Source organism: Cryptomeria japonica, chromosome 4, assembly GCF_030272615.1.
Source record: "Cryptomeria japonica chromosome 4, Sugi_1.0, whole genome shotgun sequence".
NCBI lineage: Eukaryota > Viridiplantae > Streptophyta > Pinopsida > Cupressales > Cupressaceae > Cryptomeria > Cryptomeria japonica.
Genome location: NC_081408.1, coordinates 752,287,996 through 752,303,815, shown reverse-complemented (window position 1 = coordinate 752,303,815; position 15,820 = coordinate 752,287,996).

Below are 15,820 nucleotides of genomic sequence, written 5' to 3'. Positions count from 1 at the left end.
CTAGCATGCAACACTGGGTTCTTTGAAATATTTATTCCACTAGTCTTGTCACATAAAATTTTTATAGGTTCCATGATCTTCTACTTAAATCCTTCCAGAATGTGTTTCATCCAGATTGCCTGGGTACAAATCATATACGCTGCAACATACTCAGCTTTAGTAGTGGACTATGATATACAACTCTACTTCTTGCTGCTCCAAGATACGATTCTTCCTTGAAGAAAGAATGCACCACCGGTTGTGCTCTTCCTATCATCAACATTACCTTATGAGTTTGAATCCATATAAACTTTCAAATCAAAGTTACCTGCATATGGATACCATAATCCATAGTCAATAGTACCTTTCAAATATCTGAATATCCTTTTGGTTGCTATCAAGTGTGTCTCTTTTGGATTCTTCTGAATAATGGCAACTAAACCAACTGCATGAGAAATATTCAGTCTATTGTGAACAACATATTGCAATTTCCCTATCATTGACCTATACTCTTTTTTATCAATAGATGTGGCTTCATCCTACTTAGACAGTTTACAACTTGTAACCATTGGTATCCCAATTGGTTTATAGTCACTCATTCCAAATGTCTACAATACCTCTTTCACATACTTAGACTGTGTGATAAAAATACCACTCTTCATCTGCTGAATTTTCAAACCTATGAAGAATTTTATCTCTCCCACCAGAGACATTTCAATTTCACTTTTTATCTCATTTGCAAAGTCATCACTTATGTCATCATTGCCTCCAAATATGATATCATCCACAAACACTTCACTAACCAGTATCTTATCTCCTTCATATTTGAGATATATATTGTTGTCTTCACTGGTTCTCTAAAAATTTATCTTTGTCTGGTGTGAATGTAGCCTTTCATACCATTCTCTTGGTGCTTGCTTCAAACCATCTAGTGCCTTGTGCAGTTTACATACCATATCCTTTGCATCAGTTAAAGCATAACCATCTGGATGCTTAATTTATACTTCTTCTGCCAGTATTCCATTTAGAAATGTTGACTTCACATCCATCTGATATAGTTTGAATCCCTTATATATGCTGCAAATGCAATTAGAGTCCTAACACCTTCCAATCTAGAAATTGGTGCAAATGTCTCACCATAGTCTTCTCCTTCTTCCTGTGCATAACCTTTGCATACCAATCTAGTTTTTTTTTTTACTACTACTCCATCTTCATTCAATTTATTCTTGAATACCCATTTAGTACCTATCACATTTTTATTCATTGGTTTGGGTACTAGGGTCCATATATTGGGTAAATGCACAAAGTTGGGTCCCAATCCCACAGAAGTCCATGCATTGGAAAATGAGCCTGCTAGAAACAAGTGCCCATTTTTTTAAAAATTGGGCACCCATTTAGCTTCGGGTGCTCAAGCCATAAAGAAATGGGTGCCCATTTAGCAACAGGTGCCCGAAGCTAAGCGGACACCTGTTTCTTTCAAATTGGGTGCCCGATTTGAAAAAAACGGGCACCCATTTTTTAAATGTATTTATTTATTTTTTTAACCTATTTTCCATCATTTTCACTATTAGGAAAATGGGTAGGCATTTTTGAGGAGCACGGGTACCCATTATTTTCACCCTAGCTGACCCCCTAGACCATTTTTACCTCCTTCCAGGTATTTAGTTTTATTTTTTATATTCTATTTTATTTATTTTTATTGTTTTTCATAAAAAAAATATTAATGTATTGTTATTTTTTAATTTTTATGTTTTAAAGTTTGAAAATTGTCTTTTATTTTATTTTATTTCATGTTTAAAATAGTTTTTAGTTTTCAAATATTGCAGAAAACATGAATAGTAAAAACCGTAGAAAAAAAACAAAAAACAAAAAACAAAAACGTAAACGAACAATAAACATTAGACACAAAAAATAGACAATAAACCCTAAGTAGAAAAACAAACACTAAACCCTAAATAGAAAAAAATGAACACTAAACCCCAAATAGAAAAAAACGAACACTAAACCCTAAATAAAAAAAAATGAATGCTAAACTCTAAATAGAAAAAAATGAACAAGTCTCAGAAGAAATTTGACTATCTTGGTTGATTACTTGGTCAATACAACATTGGATTAAGATTCAATAGTGGCAATATACCATGATTCCTAGCTCAAGAAAACATTTAGAGTAACATGTATGTTATCAACCACCTTAAGCATTCGTAATGGTGGCTATATTTAGTGTCAGAAATTTTAACGTTTTCATGTCCTAAGCAATTGAGTTGGACACCATGGATTAATGTTCCTTAACTATTATTGAGGTTTGATAAGGATTCTATTAAGGAGAATTATAAGTTTTAAATATAAATGGTTTTAATTTCATTAGATTAGTGTTCATTTTGTAGAATGCTAATTTAATGGATTAACTTAATAAAGGTGGTGCTATAACATTTGAAGGAGTGTTATTGGTTCTTATGGTATTAAATGGTGCTTAGTGATCAGTGTTTTTCCTAGCAGTGTTGTATCAAATGGAACATATATTTAGTTTTTAATTGGAGCTTTTAGAGTTAAATTTAGTTTTTTTTGGGTTATAGGAGAGTGTATTTTTCCATTGGATTGGATGATAAGTATAATAAACATAGAGAAAGGAAAGGATCAAAAACCCTGTAATAATTTATTTTCCAAAAGGTTTAACCAAATCTTTATTTACAAATCAAAATAAACTCTAGGATTCATGAAAGTTGCACTAGAAGAGATAAGTATGGAGGTAGGTAACATCACAAAAAAATTTATCTAAAAGGGGTTTTTCTTCAACCTAATTATGTTCATTATTAATGTAGGCTTATGAAAATGGATCTTAAGACTCTTTTTAATTATGGACATGAAAATTGTTAAGGGAGAATCAAGGTAGGGTTGTCTAAGAAATGTTTGTTGATTTCTCAAAAGGATTGGACTTAGTGACCTACTTGCCTCAAATGGAAAGCAAGAAAGTATAAATAGAAGGTGTACATCAAGAGTTTGAGGTATTGAAATCTTATTGTAGCAATATTAGTAAAGTGTTGTTGGTTTGCAAAATGCACATGAAAATAGTAGAGTGTGTGTTGGAAGTGAATGTATTATATTATGTGATAGCATTAATGGAAATAGTAAAATAAGAAACAACAAGAAGGGAGAGTTGAGGGTGGTGTCTGTATAGGGTAGATGAGTTATGTATTTATTTTCCATTTGTATCTTATAGGAAATTGTCCATATCTTTTCTTTTATAAAGAAACATGTTTTTTATTAGTACACGTATTTTACATATGTTGCTTACAACACAGATATATAGCAATCTTGTGAGTCATGATCCTTAATTTATATGGTAAGATAAAATACCTTATTCTAATACATGACAAATTTTCTTGGATAGGTTTCATTATAAACCCCACTAAATTACTTAAAAATTTACACTTCTATATAAATTTATTTTGCCAAGTATATATTAAATTTAAAAACTGATTATATATTTATATGTGTATGTATCATTTTACATTTAGAATGAATTGATTCTAATTTTTTTATGATAATTGCTTGTATTTCAAATTACCAAATGTTTATTCTAATTGATATAATTGATGTACATAATTAAAATATATTTTGAAAATTATTTAATATGTAAATAAAAGTTGATCTTAAGTAAATAAATTATTTAATATGATATAATAAATTTCCTCTTAAGTATCACCATCGAAGGGGATGTGATCTTCATCTACAAAGGGAATGAAACAATCTACAATAGGATCCTCTAGGAATGGAGAGATATGTGGGTCTCCATGGATCTCCAAAAGTATAATCCAAAGTGTGTGGGGGAAGTCAATATCCAATTCAATACACATAGAATCATGATCTTGATACTAGATCAAATCACTCCTACATGGTCAATGATTAAGATGTCCAAGTAAATGACTAGAATGTGAAATCACAAAAAATAAAATATAAAATATGAGGGAATATTCTAGAAAATAATTGTGTGATCTATGAAGATTTATGAACCACCTTTTCAATGCCACATGAAGCATGAAAAAATATGCTCTCTATCAAAAGTTACGAGGCTTTAAATTTACATAGCTTGATTTAAGTTAAGAGGACAATAAATCACACTAGTGGCAAATTTAATAAAAATAACAATCAAATATAGATCAATACAGCATTTTTTTGTTTTAACTCCTCCAAGAGTAGAGAACCTACTATTTGTTCAAGCTTCAACTTAGTGTAGTACTACTAGTTACGATCACTAAATCATCCAATGATTCTAGAAAAGAACACAACAAAGTAACTTACATGTATTGACAAGTTCATAGATATAACTTAAATGACTTTAAAACTTATGATTATTTTTATGATTTTGTTGAAACTTATCCTCATTTAGCTTTAGATGTTAAAAAGAATTGTTTGAGTTGCATGGGCATTATGATGTTTTATTTTGTAGAATTTTTCTTATACTTTGATTTAAGTGGATAATATTTCTTAAATGATGCTTATTATTACCCACCTAATAATAATAAAATAGATCTATGTGAGTTTCCTTTTTTTAAATTTAATTTGCTAAATTGTATTTAATTATAAGCTTTTTTGGAAGGTGAAATGTAAATTTAATAGTTTGTAATTGTAAATTTTCATGTTTGTAATTGTATTTGTAAATTTTCATGTTTGTAATTGTAATTGTAAATTTTCATGTTTGTATATATATGCAGATTATTTTCACATGATGGATGAGTTTGAGATAGATGAGCTATTCGGTCTAGTACCACCTCCACCTCCATCTCCACCTCCACCCGATCAGTTGAGACAGACAATTAGGATGAATATTGATGTTTTGATTAGAGATATTCATACTATTAGGCGTGAGCCTCATCCACCTCCTCAGTTGTTACGCCTTGCAGACAACATGCAAGGCATTACACAGTCTATGCAGGCATTAGATAGTGAGCTAGATAGCTATCGTAGTTGGCGTGATGGATTGCGTACATTTTACGCTGATGGCCTCACATACAAACAAGTTAGTGAATTAAAAATAATGAAAATGGATTTGAAAAAATATTTTGTGAACCCTGAGATGGGTGAGGAGATAGATCCGAAGAAGCCACGGATCTCTATTAGATGGTGTAGGCACCCAGGCATTGCTAGCCACTTTTGGGAGCAGTGGTGGATGGTCTTCCATCCACCACACTCCAATCATGAGGTCCCAATGTATTTTTTGAAGAAGTAATGGGCCGAATTTGAATTGGGCAAAAAGCCCAATTACTTTGATATTCGATCATTTCAGGGAATTGGGAAAAGCATGCCCCAGGATAGGCCAGGAGAAAAATTGAGCGACAGGGTTAAAACCATGTGTGCGATGATCCATTGGTTCCTCTTCCATCACCAGTTGTTCCAGCACCTACCCATCATCAAACAGTGGATTCTACTCTAGGTTCATTGAGTGCCCTATCAGGCAATTTGGTACAACAGTTGTGGGAGGTGAGGGCTGCCCCCAGCTTAGCACATGTTTGCACAAGCTATGGGGATGTATGTAGAGGTCCATAGAGTGAGGCTGCCCTTGGAGGAGATGGTGATTTTGATGATGCCGAGGAGGCTGCACATGCTGATGTTGCCCATGGTGGTTATGATGATGTCGAGGAGGCTACACATGCTGATGCCATCTCTTCATATGTTGATCTCCTGTGGGCAGACAATGATCAGCCTACAGAGGTACAAATTTATTTGTATAATTTACAGTGCAGTATTAAATTCCTTATATATACACATATGAACCATAACATGAGTCATTTTTTTTTCTGAATAGAGGATGGATCATACCACATCATTGAGGAACCGATAACATGTTATCTCAATACCTAGAGATGTTGGCACCCCATTTATGGTATGCGCTTTCATCTAGATACATTGTATTGATATGTACATTTAAAATAAACAATAATTTTTTTAATGTAATGATGTATATGATATGTTTTTTCAATTTTGTAGGGTTCTTCATTTAGCACTGAGGTGGGTAGTTCTTCACATGACCCATGGACCACTAAGGCTCAGCCTCGTATACCACTAGTATGTTTTTCATCCATTAATTTGAAGTGTTTACATGCTTACTAATTTATGTACAACTTTGATTCATGTTCATTATTTTTTGCAATTGTAGGCTTCTGGATTGTTTGATGGCACATCACATGTACGCCTTTGACCATCAGTTACTTTTCCTGCATCACATGTATGCTTTTCTTTGATAATCTTGTAGTCTATATATACTTTATAATTTATGTATATATACAAGTTTGATTCATGTTTTATATATGTTGTTCAAGTCGATACCACTACCAGTATTGGTATGGCTATGGGATTGAGCCAGATGCAACCATTGACATTATCATTTGAGGTGATGATTAGAAAAATAATTTATAATTTGTTTATACTATGTACCTAGCTTTTATAGGGATTATCAAAATTGATGTACAATGTTTTTTTTTGCAGGACTTGACTACGACCACTTTTCTTGTTCATGATAGTGGACCTCCACGTACTAGTGAGGGCATTGTAGAGTATGGTTGTATGGTAATTTATTTTAAATTTTTTAGTATTTAATTACTTTATAAGTGAATTATGCAAGTAACTTCTTCTCATGTTAAATCTTCTTCTCATGTAAAATCTTTTAATAATGTACAGGAGGGCACAGACATTGATAGTGCACAGGAGGGTGGAGTCACTGATACTGCACAGGAGGGTGGAGACACTGATACTACACAAATACATGATGGTGCATCTCAGGACCACGTGCAGTAGGATGATTCATCTCAGCCACCTTCACGTGGACTGAAGAGGACTGCAGATGAGATGCATGTGAGTTCTTAGATTGTATATTTTAGATCATGTCATGTTATTATATTTTGGACTTTTTATGATGACACTTGTTATGTTATCCTGGGACTTGTTAATCAAATTGACAATAAGACAAACAAAGAGAATGATTAATCAAAACATTCTCTTTGCAGATCATACTAGTCAGGCAATGATTGAAAAATCATTCAATCATTGGGATTTGTGCTTGTGGGCCAGATTCTAGCCCAACAGATCTTTCCAGAAATGGGCGTCCATTATTGAATGAAACGGGTGCCCATTTTTCAAAACGGGCGCCCGTTTTTGCTCATTTTTAAAAACAGGCGCCCATTTCGCTTTCAACGGTACAAAGCGAAATGTATGCCCCTTTTTTGAATTTAAAAAATGGGCACGCATTTATTAAAATTAGGGGCAAGAAACAACCCTCAGCTTTAATTTTTGCTTCAGGATAGGCTTGGTGGGACAAAGCCTTTGCTTGGACCTCCAAAAAAATGACTAAGGTAAAACGACATTAGATTTCTACCTTGGCCTAATTTTTTGAGGGTCTTTTTGATTGAATTTTTTGACGAAACGAAAACCCATTAGAGTTTTCAAGGTCCTGATTTCATAAATGTAAATTTCATAGTGATAAGATTACTTTTATTATTTTTGTATTATTTATTAATCAAAAGTGGAACCTAAACCTAAAATACCAAGGTTCACTAAAACTTTAATAACTTTTTTGTTTTTAGGATTTTAGAAAAATAAATTATATGACATCAATCTACATACAATTCTTTTGAATATTAAAACAAAAAAAAATTAAAAAATATGAAATTTTCATCAAATTATGGTGGTCGTACACCTGACTTTTTGAAAATATACTTTATTGTCAGTTAAAAATTAATAAAAAAAATATATTCAATAAAAAAATAAGAAAAAATATTCTCATCAATATTTGGTGTCTTAGGTATCATTTCCCAGAAGGATTTGCAAAAATTCATTTATTTGCATCAAAAAAGGGTGGTCGTACATGTGTGGTATGGTCCTGAAACAAGCATTTTGAAATACTGGTTTATAAACATGCCTACTAAAAATGGATTTCTAGCATGTGGGTATTAAAATAAATTACATATTTGAAAAGTAGACTCTAAGCACTACATTTTCTATAACTGAATTTTTTTGAGATTCAATCTCTAAGTGCATCAAATTTTGACATCAATCGACAGAAAATTTGAAAAATGGAGAAAACACTTCCACTTTTTGCCCAAAAGTGGGACTCAACTTCTTCCAGCCACCCTATTGTTCTTCTCAATCTGGTCAAGCTCCTCCTCCATAGCTTTAATCCAGTGATCATCTCCAAATTCTTCCTTAGCAGTTCTAGGCTCAATAGTGGAGATCATGCAAGAATTCTCTCTTATTCTTCTTTTGGTTAACACTAGCATCTTTATCTCCAATAATCTAGTCAGGATTATGATTGAGTCTCACATACCTTGGAATAACATGATCATTATCTTCAAATTCTTCTTCTTCACTATCATCATCTTCTTCTAAATTTACCTATTCGGGTTCAACTGGTACTACAACATTCACTTCATCAGGTTCTAGTATCACCAGTTCTGGCTCCAAAATCAGAATGCAAGGTTCATCTTCCTTCTTTTCCTTATTGGTTTCCTCTAAAACTTCAGGATACTCATCTACTCAGACATCAACACTTTCAATGATTCTTTATGTCTGCTTGTTGTAACATTTGTAGGCCTTACTCTTGGTGGAGCAACCAAGAAATATGCCTTCATCACTTTTAGCCTCAAACTTACTAACATAGTCACCTCTTTCGATAAAACATTTACTACCTAAAATCTTAAAATAACTGACATTAGGTAATCTACCATACCAATATTTATAAGGAGTTTTATCCATACCTCTCTTTACCAATATCCAATTCATAGTGTAGACAATTGTGTTGACAACTTCTCTCCAAAAAAATTTTTCTACTCCTTTTATAAGCATCGTTCTAGTAGCTTCAACAACTAACCAATTGTTTCTCTCTGAAATACCCTTCTACTGTGGTGTCCTTGATGCAGAAAGCTTCCTCTTAATTCCATTATCTTCACAATATCTAGTGAATTCCTCTGAAGTAAATTCACCACCTTGATCAGTCCTCAAATGCTTTATCTTCTTAACACTTTCCTTTTTAGCTAAGGCCCTGAATGCCTTGAACTTACTAAAGGATTATGTTTTATCCTTCAAGAATGTGACCCACATCATTCTTGAGCAATCATCAGTGAAGATCATAAAATATATATCACCTTGAATACTTTTAGTCCTTATTGGTCCACAGAGGTTTGTATGAACCAAATCTAACAAATGTTCTGCTAAGAAATATTTTCTCTTAAAAGTTAAGGATGTCATCTTTCTTAACTGACATTCCTTGCACAGAGCATTCATTGGTTTTTCCAACTGAGGCAAACCTCTTACCGAGTTGGACTTACAAACCTTAACAATGTTATCAAAATTTATATGACAAAATCTTCGATGCCAAAGCCAACTATCATCTACTTTAGCAATTAAACAGTTGTTGGCTATAGGATTCAGGTGAAACGGGTTACCTTTTGTCTACTTGCCAGTTGTAATCAGTTCACCTTTCCTCCTATAGATTTTGCACATTCCACTCTTGAATTCCAATGGATAACCTCTCTCATTGAGTTGAGCTACACTTAAAATATTGTGCTTTAATCCTTCAACCCAGTAGACATCATCTGCACTGCTCTTTCCATTAAGAGAAATGGTTCCCTTTCCTTTTACCATCCAGGGTGAGTCATTTCCAAATCTCACAACTCCTCCATCAAATTCCTTCAAGGTAAGAAATTTACTATGGTGACCGGTCATGTGGTGTGAACAACCACTATCTATGATCCAATCATCAGAACTATCCATGTGAGAAACTAATGCCTTCTGATTAGATGTCTCCTCTTTAATGGCAACAAAGACAATGTCTTCATTAGCATCTCCCTCAGATTCCTCATCAGGGATACCACCATCAACTGTAATGAGACAATCTCTTTTGCCTTTTCCTTTGTACTTCTTGTACTTCTCACACTTATGCTCATTGTCACCATTAGGACAATTAGCTACAATGTGTCCAATCTTATTACATGCAAAACATTTCAAAAGTAATTTACCTTTGTACTTACCGGTACCTTTGGGTAACCCCTTGGCCAACAATGCTTCAAGCTCAATCAGGTTGTCTTCATCATCAACTTCTCTACTAAATATAGATTCATAATTTAGACTAACATCTCTGCTTTTCCTCATAGGAGGGTTAGAAACTGAAGCTCTAAATGTAGATTCGAATTTCTGAGCACTACCTTTATAACCATTTAATTCAAATGTAGTAAGCTTACCAATAATGGAGTCAATAGTTACCTTAGTTTTATTAATGGACTTTAGCTCCTGAATGGTTGCAACTCAGATAGCGTAGACTAGTAGAAGGGTTCTCAACACCTTACTAACCATTGTGGCATCCTCCACTTTACCACCAACACTCTTGATCTTGCCAACTATCTCCTTGATCCTCTGACCATACTATTGAATATTCTCACCTTTAGGCATCCACATGTCATCAAATTTACCTCTTAGACTTTCTTCTTTGGCAATCTTCACATGCTCATCACCACTATATATTTCCTCAATTTTCTTCCACACCTCATAAGAAGTATCCAGACCATGGACATCAGCATACTCTGAATCAGACAAAGAACTGATAATGGCCTCCAATTCTTGATTATTTTCTTGTTGCTCTTTCTTTTGATCATCAGACATAGTCCCACTAGGTGCAACATATTGAGTAACAACATGTTCCCAGTATTGACTTCCTAGACTCCTGATATAGATTTTTATTCTATCACTCCATATTCTGTAGTTTTCCCTATTAAAATTTGGACCTTATTTCTTCATCATGTTCTTCAAGATCTTTACCTCAAGTTGTAAACCTTAGACACTAGAGGACCTGAAAAGCTCTAATACTAATTGATGGTATGATGAATCAATAAGGATTCGGTCAACTACTGAGAAGGGGGGTGAATCAGTAGATACAAAACTAACTAGACTTTCACCAAACTCAAAAACAACCTCTCAAGTCAAACTCAGAACTGACTGGTTCAAACATTGAACTATCAAATTGCAATATTACTGTCAAGTAAACTAGTTTGACTGTTATAACAGGATAATAGTAAGACAACTCTGAAACTCTCAAAACCTTTTAACCAAAACATCCAAATACTTTACTAACAAAATTAAAAGCTCATTTTAGATTGTTGTCGGTCATCATATCATTTTTAAGTGGATTTAGTAATTAAGTAAATTAACCATAGCAAACATAACCACAAACACATTCACCACTTGACACAATGATTTTGATGTGGAAACCCAAATGGGAAAAACCACGGTGGGGATGAATACCCACAATTATTTTGAACTCTTCTGAAGTTCTCCCTGTTAGGAGCCAAGCCTGGTAAAGATTTACAATAAGTCTTGTTAAGACCAAATCCTGTTAGGGACCACCTAATTAAGGGATTGACTATAATGCCTTATTAGAAGCAATACCCTATTAGGAGTAACCTCAATAGAGGATTTGAAATCCAAGCTAGTGGATCACCTGGTTAGAGGATTTAGATAACACTAAGCTTGTTAGAGCTTACCTAGTTAAGGGATTTGACTGTTGTAATTGTTAGAGAGCAATAGGGGTTTACTGATCTGGTAAATAGCACTACTCTGCTTGATTAGATCCTTTTCATACTCCTATCTACCTTTACATATACTGTAGATACATCTCCTGGTTCGGCAACCAAAATTACCAACACAACAACAAAACAACTCATCGACCATAGTGGAAAAATAATAGGCTAGTAACACATCACAAACCTAGGACCTCATAGAGATTACAAAAAAATTGGTTCAAGTATGACAATTGGATTAAATAGCAATCATTGCACATGATTCAAGACAACCTCGACTGCTCCTTGATCACTGCTTCATCAATCCCTGTAACTCATCACGTGGTTTCCATTACATGCAATGTACTCACTCATTCCCAAGATAAAACCATTATCTCTACATGCCAAAAACTATTTGAAACTCTTCACATACAACATGCATGTGTGGCATAATCATTACCACTCATCATTTGATCATAAACCAATACAACCGATTCACCAAGCTCCATCGATTAGGGTTTGGCACATCAATAGGTAGGGATTACCGGTTGATCTCACGTCTTCTCTAGTAATACTGGTTTCCCCCACAAGATCACTTACTAGTTGCAAAACAATATTATTACAACATCATTACTGGTTACAATTAACATCAATGACAACAAAATAGCTCATCAAATGCAATCTTCATGCAAATACCAACATAGTTGTCATCCGGTTATCCTAACACTAACAACACCACAAAACATATCCCAACAAAAGAGAATCATCATTAGCAAACTGGCACACCCAACAAAACTATTCCATCTCTAAAGAACATCCAATACAATTTTTTGTTGGAAATCATATTACTTTTTAGAGAAGGACTGGAGGAGTATGCTACTAGAGGGGGCTTAGTCCAGGATTCATCTCAACAAAATCAGAGGGATAACACCCATAACTATACACGAATATCCAAAATTAGCATTAAAAAAATACAATAGGAAGAGCACCATCAAATCTTGATCGATGATAAATTAAAGAATATTAGTCATATTTGAAGAGAAATGGGGCACTCATAAGGACATCTAAGATTAGTATGCACATCTAGTATCCAATGATTTTTTAAAACAAATTACAACATGTTGATAAAAACACATACTACTATGTCATAAAAAGTGGAAATAGACATACTTGATTTCCCATACATTAAACCTTAAAGGAAAGATGATGCAATTTATAGATTTAAGAAAAATTTACTAGCATTATGACATACACATTTAATACTTAAGAATAATGAAACAAGAAGAATGAGAGAGAAGAGAAAACACACATATACGTGCAGAAAACCCTTTTGGGTAAAAAACCCCATAGTCCAAAAAATTGAGCCAATGTATTATTCAATCCAAAACACTAAGCCAATATCACTAGAGTTGACCTTCCTCCTATTGAGGTAGAGCTAGATGTTACTAGTGTTGCTTGAAAGTGTTGTTAGGGAGTTGATGGTACCCTATCTCTTCACCATAAGGAACCTTACTTTGGCCTTCTTGCTAACTAAAGAAGTTGAGAAAGTACAACTTCTGAGATCCCAAGAGCATATGTATGCAAGAATACCTATCACAAGAGAAGATTGGAGATAAAACACAAAAAAGGCTCTGAAAGAGAGATTATCATTCAGAGAGAGAAGGAAAAATAAAGTTACAATACAATCCTTATGACAGGAGAATGAGAAACCCTAAAGATGTGCAACCCTAAAGAGATAAAGAGTATTTAATAATTAGAATAATTATTTGTGTGTGTGAAAAAGTGAAATAAGAATCTGTATCTGCAAGACACAACACTTCAATTAAGTCATTACATGTATGGTTAGACAAATATAAGCATGAATAATAAAACCATAACAAATCGACTAATTGCCTTCTAAAAGATGCGAGTATAAGATTGCTCTCAGATTTGTATAAGCAATACCAGTGACTAGACTACACCAAGACAAAGGATTTAATCTATATGAGCATGATATTAAGCTAAATGGATGCAAAATGGATGAAAGATTCAAGCAATAACAAATTCAAGCAATCATGGATTCAAGCAATGATGAGTAAAACTAAAATATGCAAATAATAAAAAAAGCACAATATATTCAATGACTCTAGAGCAAAATCAACATAATAATAATCTCCAAGTGTGTTCTAAAAATTCTCTAGGGTGTTTTGGATAAGAGCTGAAGGCTGAATTTATAGATAATTACAAGAGAGATGAAGAAAAAGCTCAATTTAGGATTAATTGAAAATAATTGAGAAATCAGGTTTAGTTAACCTTGAGATAGATTCCAATTATACTTTAATTGAAATGCATTTAAATAAGAAGTTCAAGTTGCATTGGAAATAAGATTTAATTAATTCCATGCATCTGTGATAAAAATAGATAATTCTTTGGTTTATTCAAGAAAAGAGTCTTTTCAATGCAATTGAACTTCTTTTTCTGAAAAGCTTTGAGTTCCAATTTTAGAGAATAATCAATAATTCAATTAATTGTTTTTCTAATTTCAAGTTCTAAATTTAGAAATAATATCTCAAGTTTGATTTCTCTCTCAATTTAATTCTTTTGTTTTATTTTCAATTTAACTCTTTCTTTGTAATTAATTCATCTTTTGTAATAAACTAATTCCTTTTTTTGCATGATTAAATGGCAAATTTATTAATTAATTAAATATGCTAGGATATTTAATAAATTAAAATAGGATAATTGATCAAAATGATATTCTTGGAATGATTCAATTAATTAAATAAATATTTAATTAATATTGAGTAAGTGATTTGCTATGCACGACATTTGATGATTAAAGAATTAATTATGTGCTCAAGATTGATTTAATTACCTTTGGTTAGGACCTTGGTGATGTTGTCGGGATTAGGGGCCCGTGGTTTAGATGATCATTTTTAGGGTATTACATTTGCCCCTCTTTGAATTAATGTGCGAGCAACACATTGGTTCAAAGAATATGTGATGTCTAGGAGATACTAGTTCTGAACTTGATTGATCACAAACTAGATAAAGAGCAAGGTGTTTAGCTTGATTTGAAGCGATGAAGCTGAACAAAGTTTGATTAAAGCGATACCGATCCTGAACTTGATTAGACTAGGAACGATAGAGAGCAAAGATACCAAACTTGAACTTGATTGATCAAGAAGCGGATCTTACTGATCTAGAACTTGATTGAACTAGACACAATGAGCAAAGATAAAATCGATCTTGAACTTGATGGATCAAGACATGATGAGTGGAGATAAACTATCCAGCTTGATTCGATGCGATGAAACTAAACACCTACTTAGATTGAGCGTGTGATCAAAGATGCTCTTTTAAATTTTGATTGAGTTTAAACGAATAATCAACTTGATGAAAAGAGATGAAACTGATTAATGTTAAGAGATTGATTTAGAAGAAGACAAATATCAGTGTTGGGACTCATCAAAATTGAGTCAAGTTTAGAGGCCCATTTCAAAAAATTTCTCTGCATGTTAGAAAAGTACCTAAATGAGTCAGTTTGAATGGCCTAGCTAGCAAGGGGGTAAATGAAGCCAGTTGATCTTCAAGGGGTAAGGCTCGGGATTCATGTCCCACACCTTTCATTTGGCCTATTCAATGATGTGCAACTTTCAAAATTCAGTTTGGAGAAGTTTATCAAGTACCCATTTTGAGGGGTGAGCTGGAAGTGCATTTTAGGCACAAATGTAGATTTTATTGAGTAGCCTACTTTGAGCAATTACATCTTTTTCCTTGTTGATCATCATGGAGAATTTAAAAATGGATTCAATTATATGCATAAATATGAGTCAGTCTACAAAATTTCAAGTCTTGACGAATCCATTTGCTCAGTTTTTGAAGCCAAATCCGTTTACAGTTTGTATGTTTTGGCAAGTCCCTGTTTCGACAGCTAGTCGGAGCCCTATTTCGCACAAGTGTAAAAGTTGCTTCAGTAAGTGTTATGACATAATTTTTGCTCTAAGTTATTACTGGTATAAATGATGAGCTACGTTTCAAATTTCAAGTCTCTGTCAATCCGTTTAGTCGGTTTTCAAAAGGGTTCATTTAGTTATCGTTTTCAATGATCCGTACTTTCAGTGCTATGTCAGTTAATGTAGCCATTTTTGTGAACACACCATTTGCATCTTGTCAGTCTGGTGATTGAACTAAGAATTCTAAGTTTTAATATGTACTTTAAGGTACCTATGTTTCAAATTTGAGGGCCTACGGAGGTCGTTTGATATTTTTGAGAAAGGCGTCATGTGTTGCCAGGACATTGACTTCATCAGGTCCGCAGT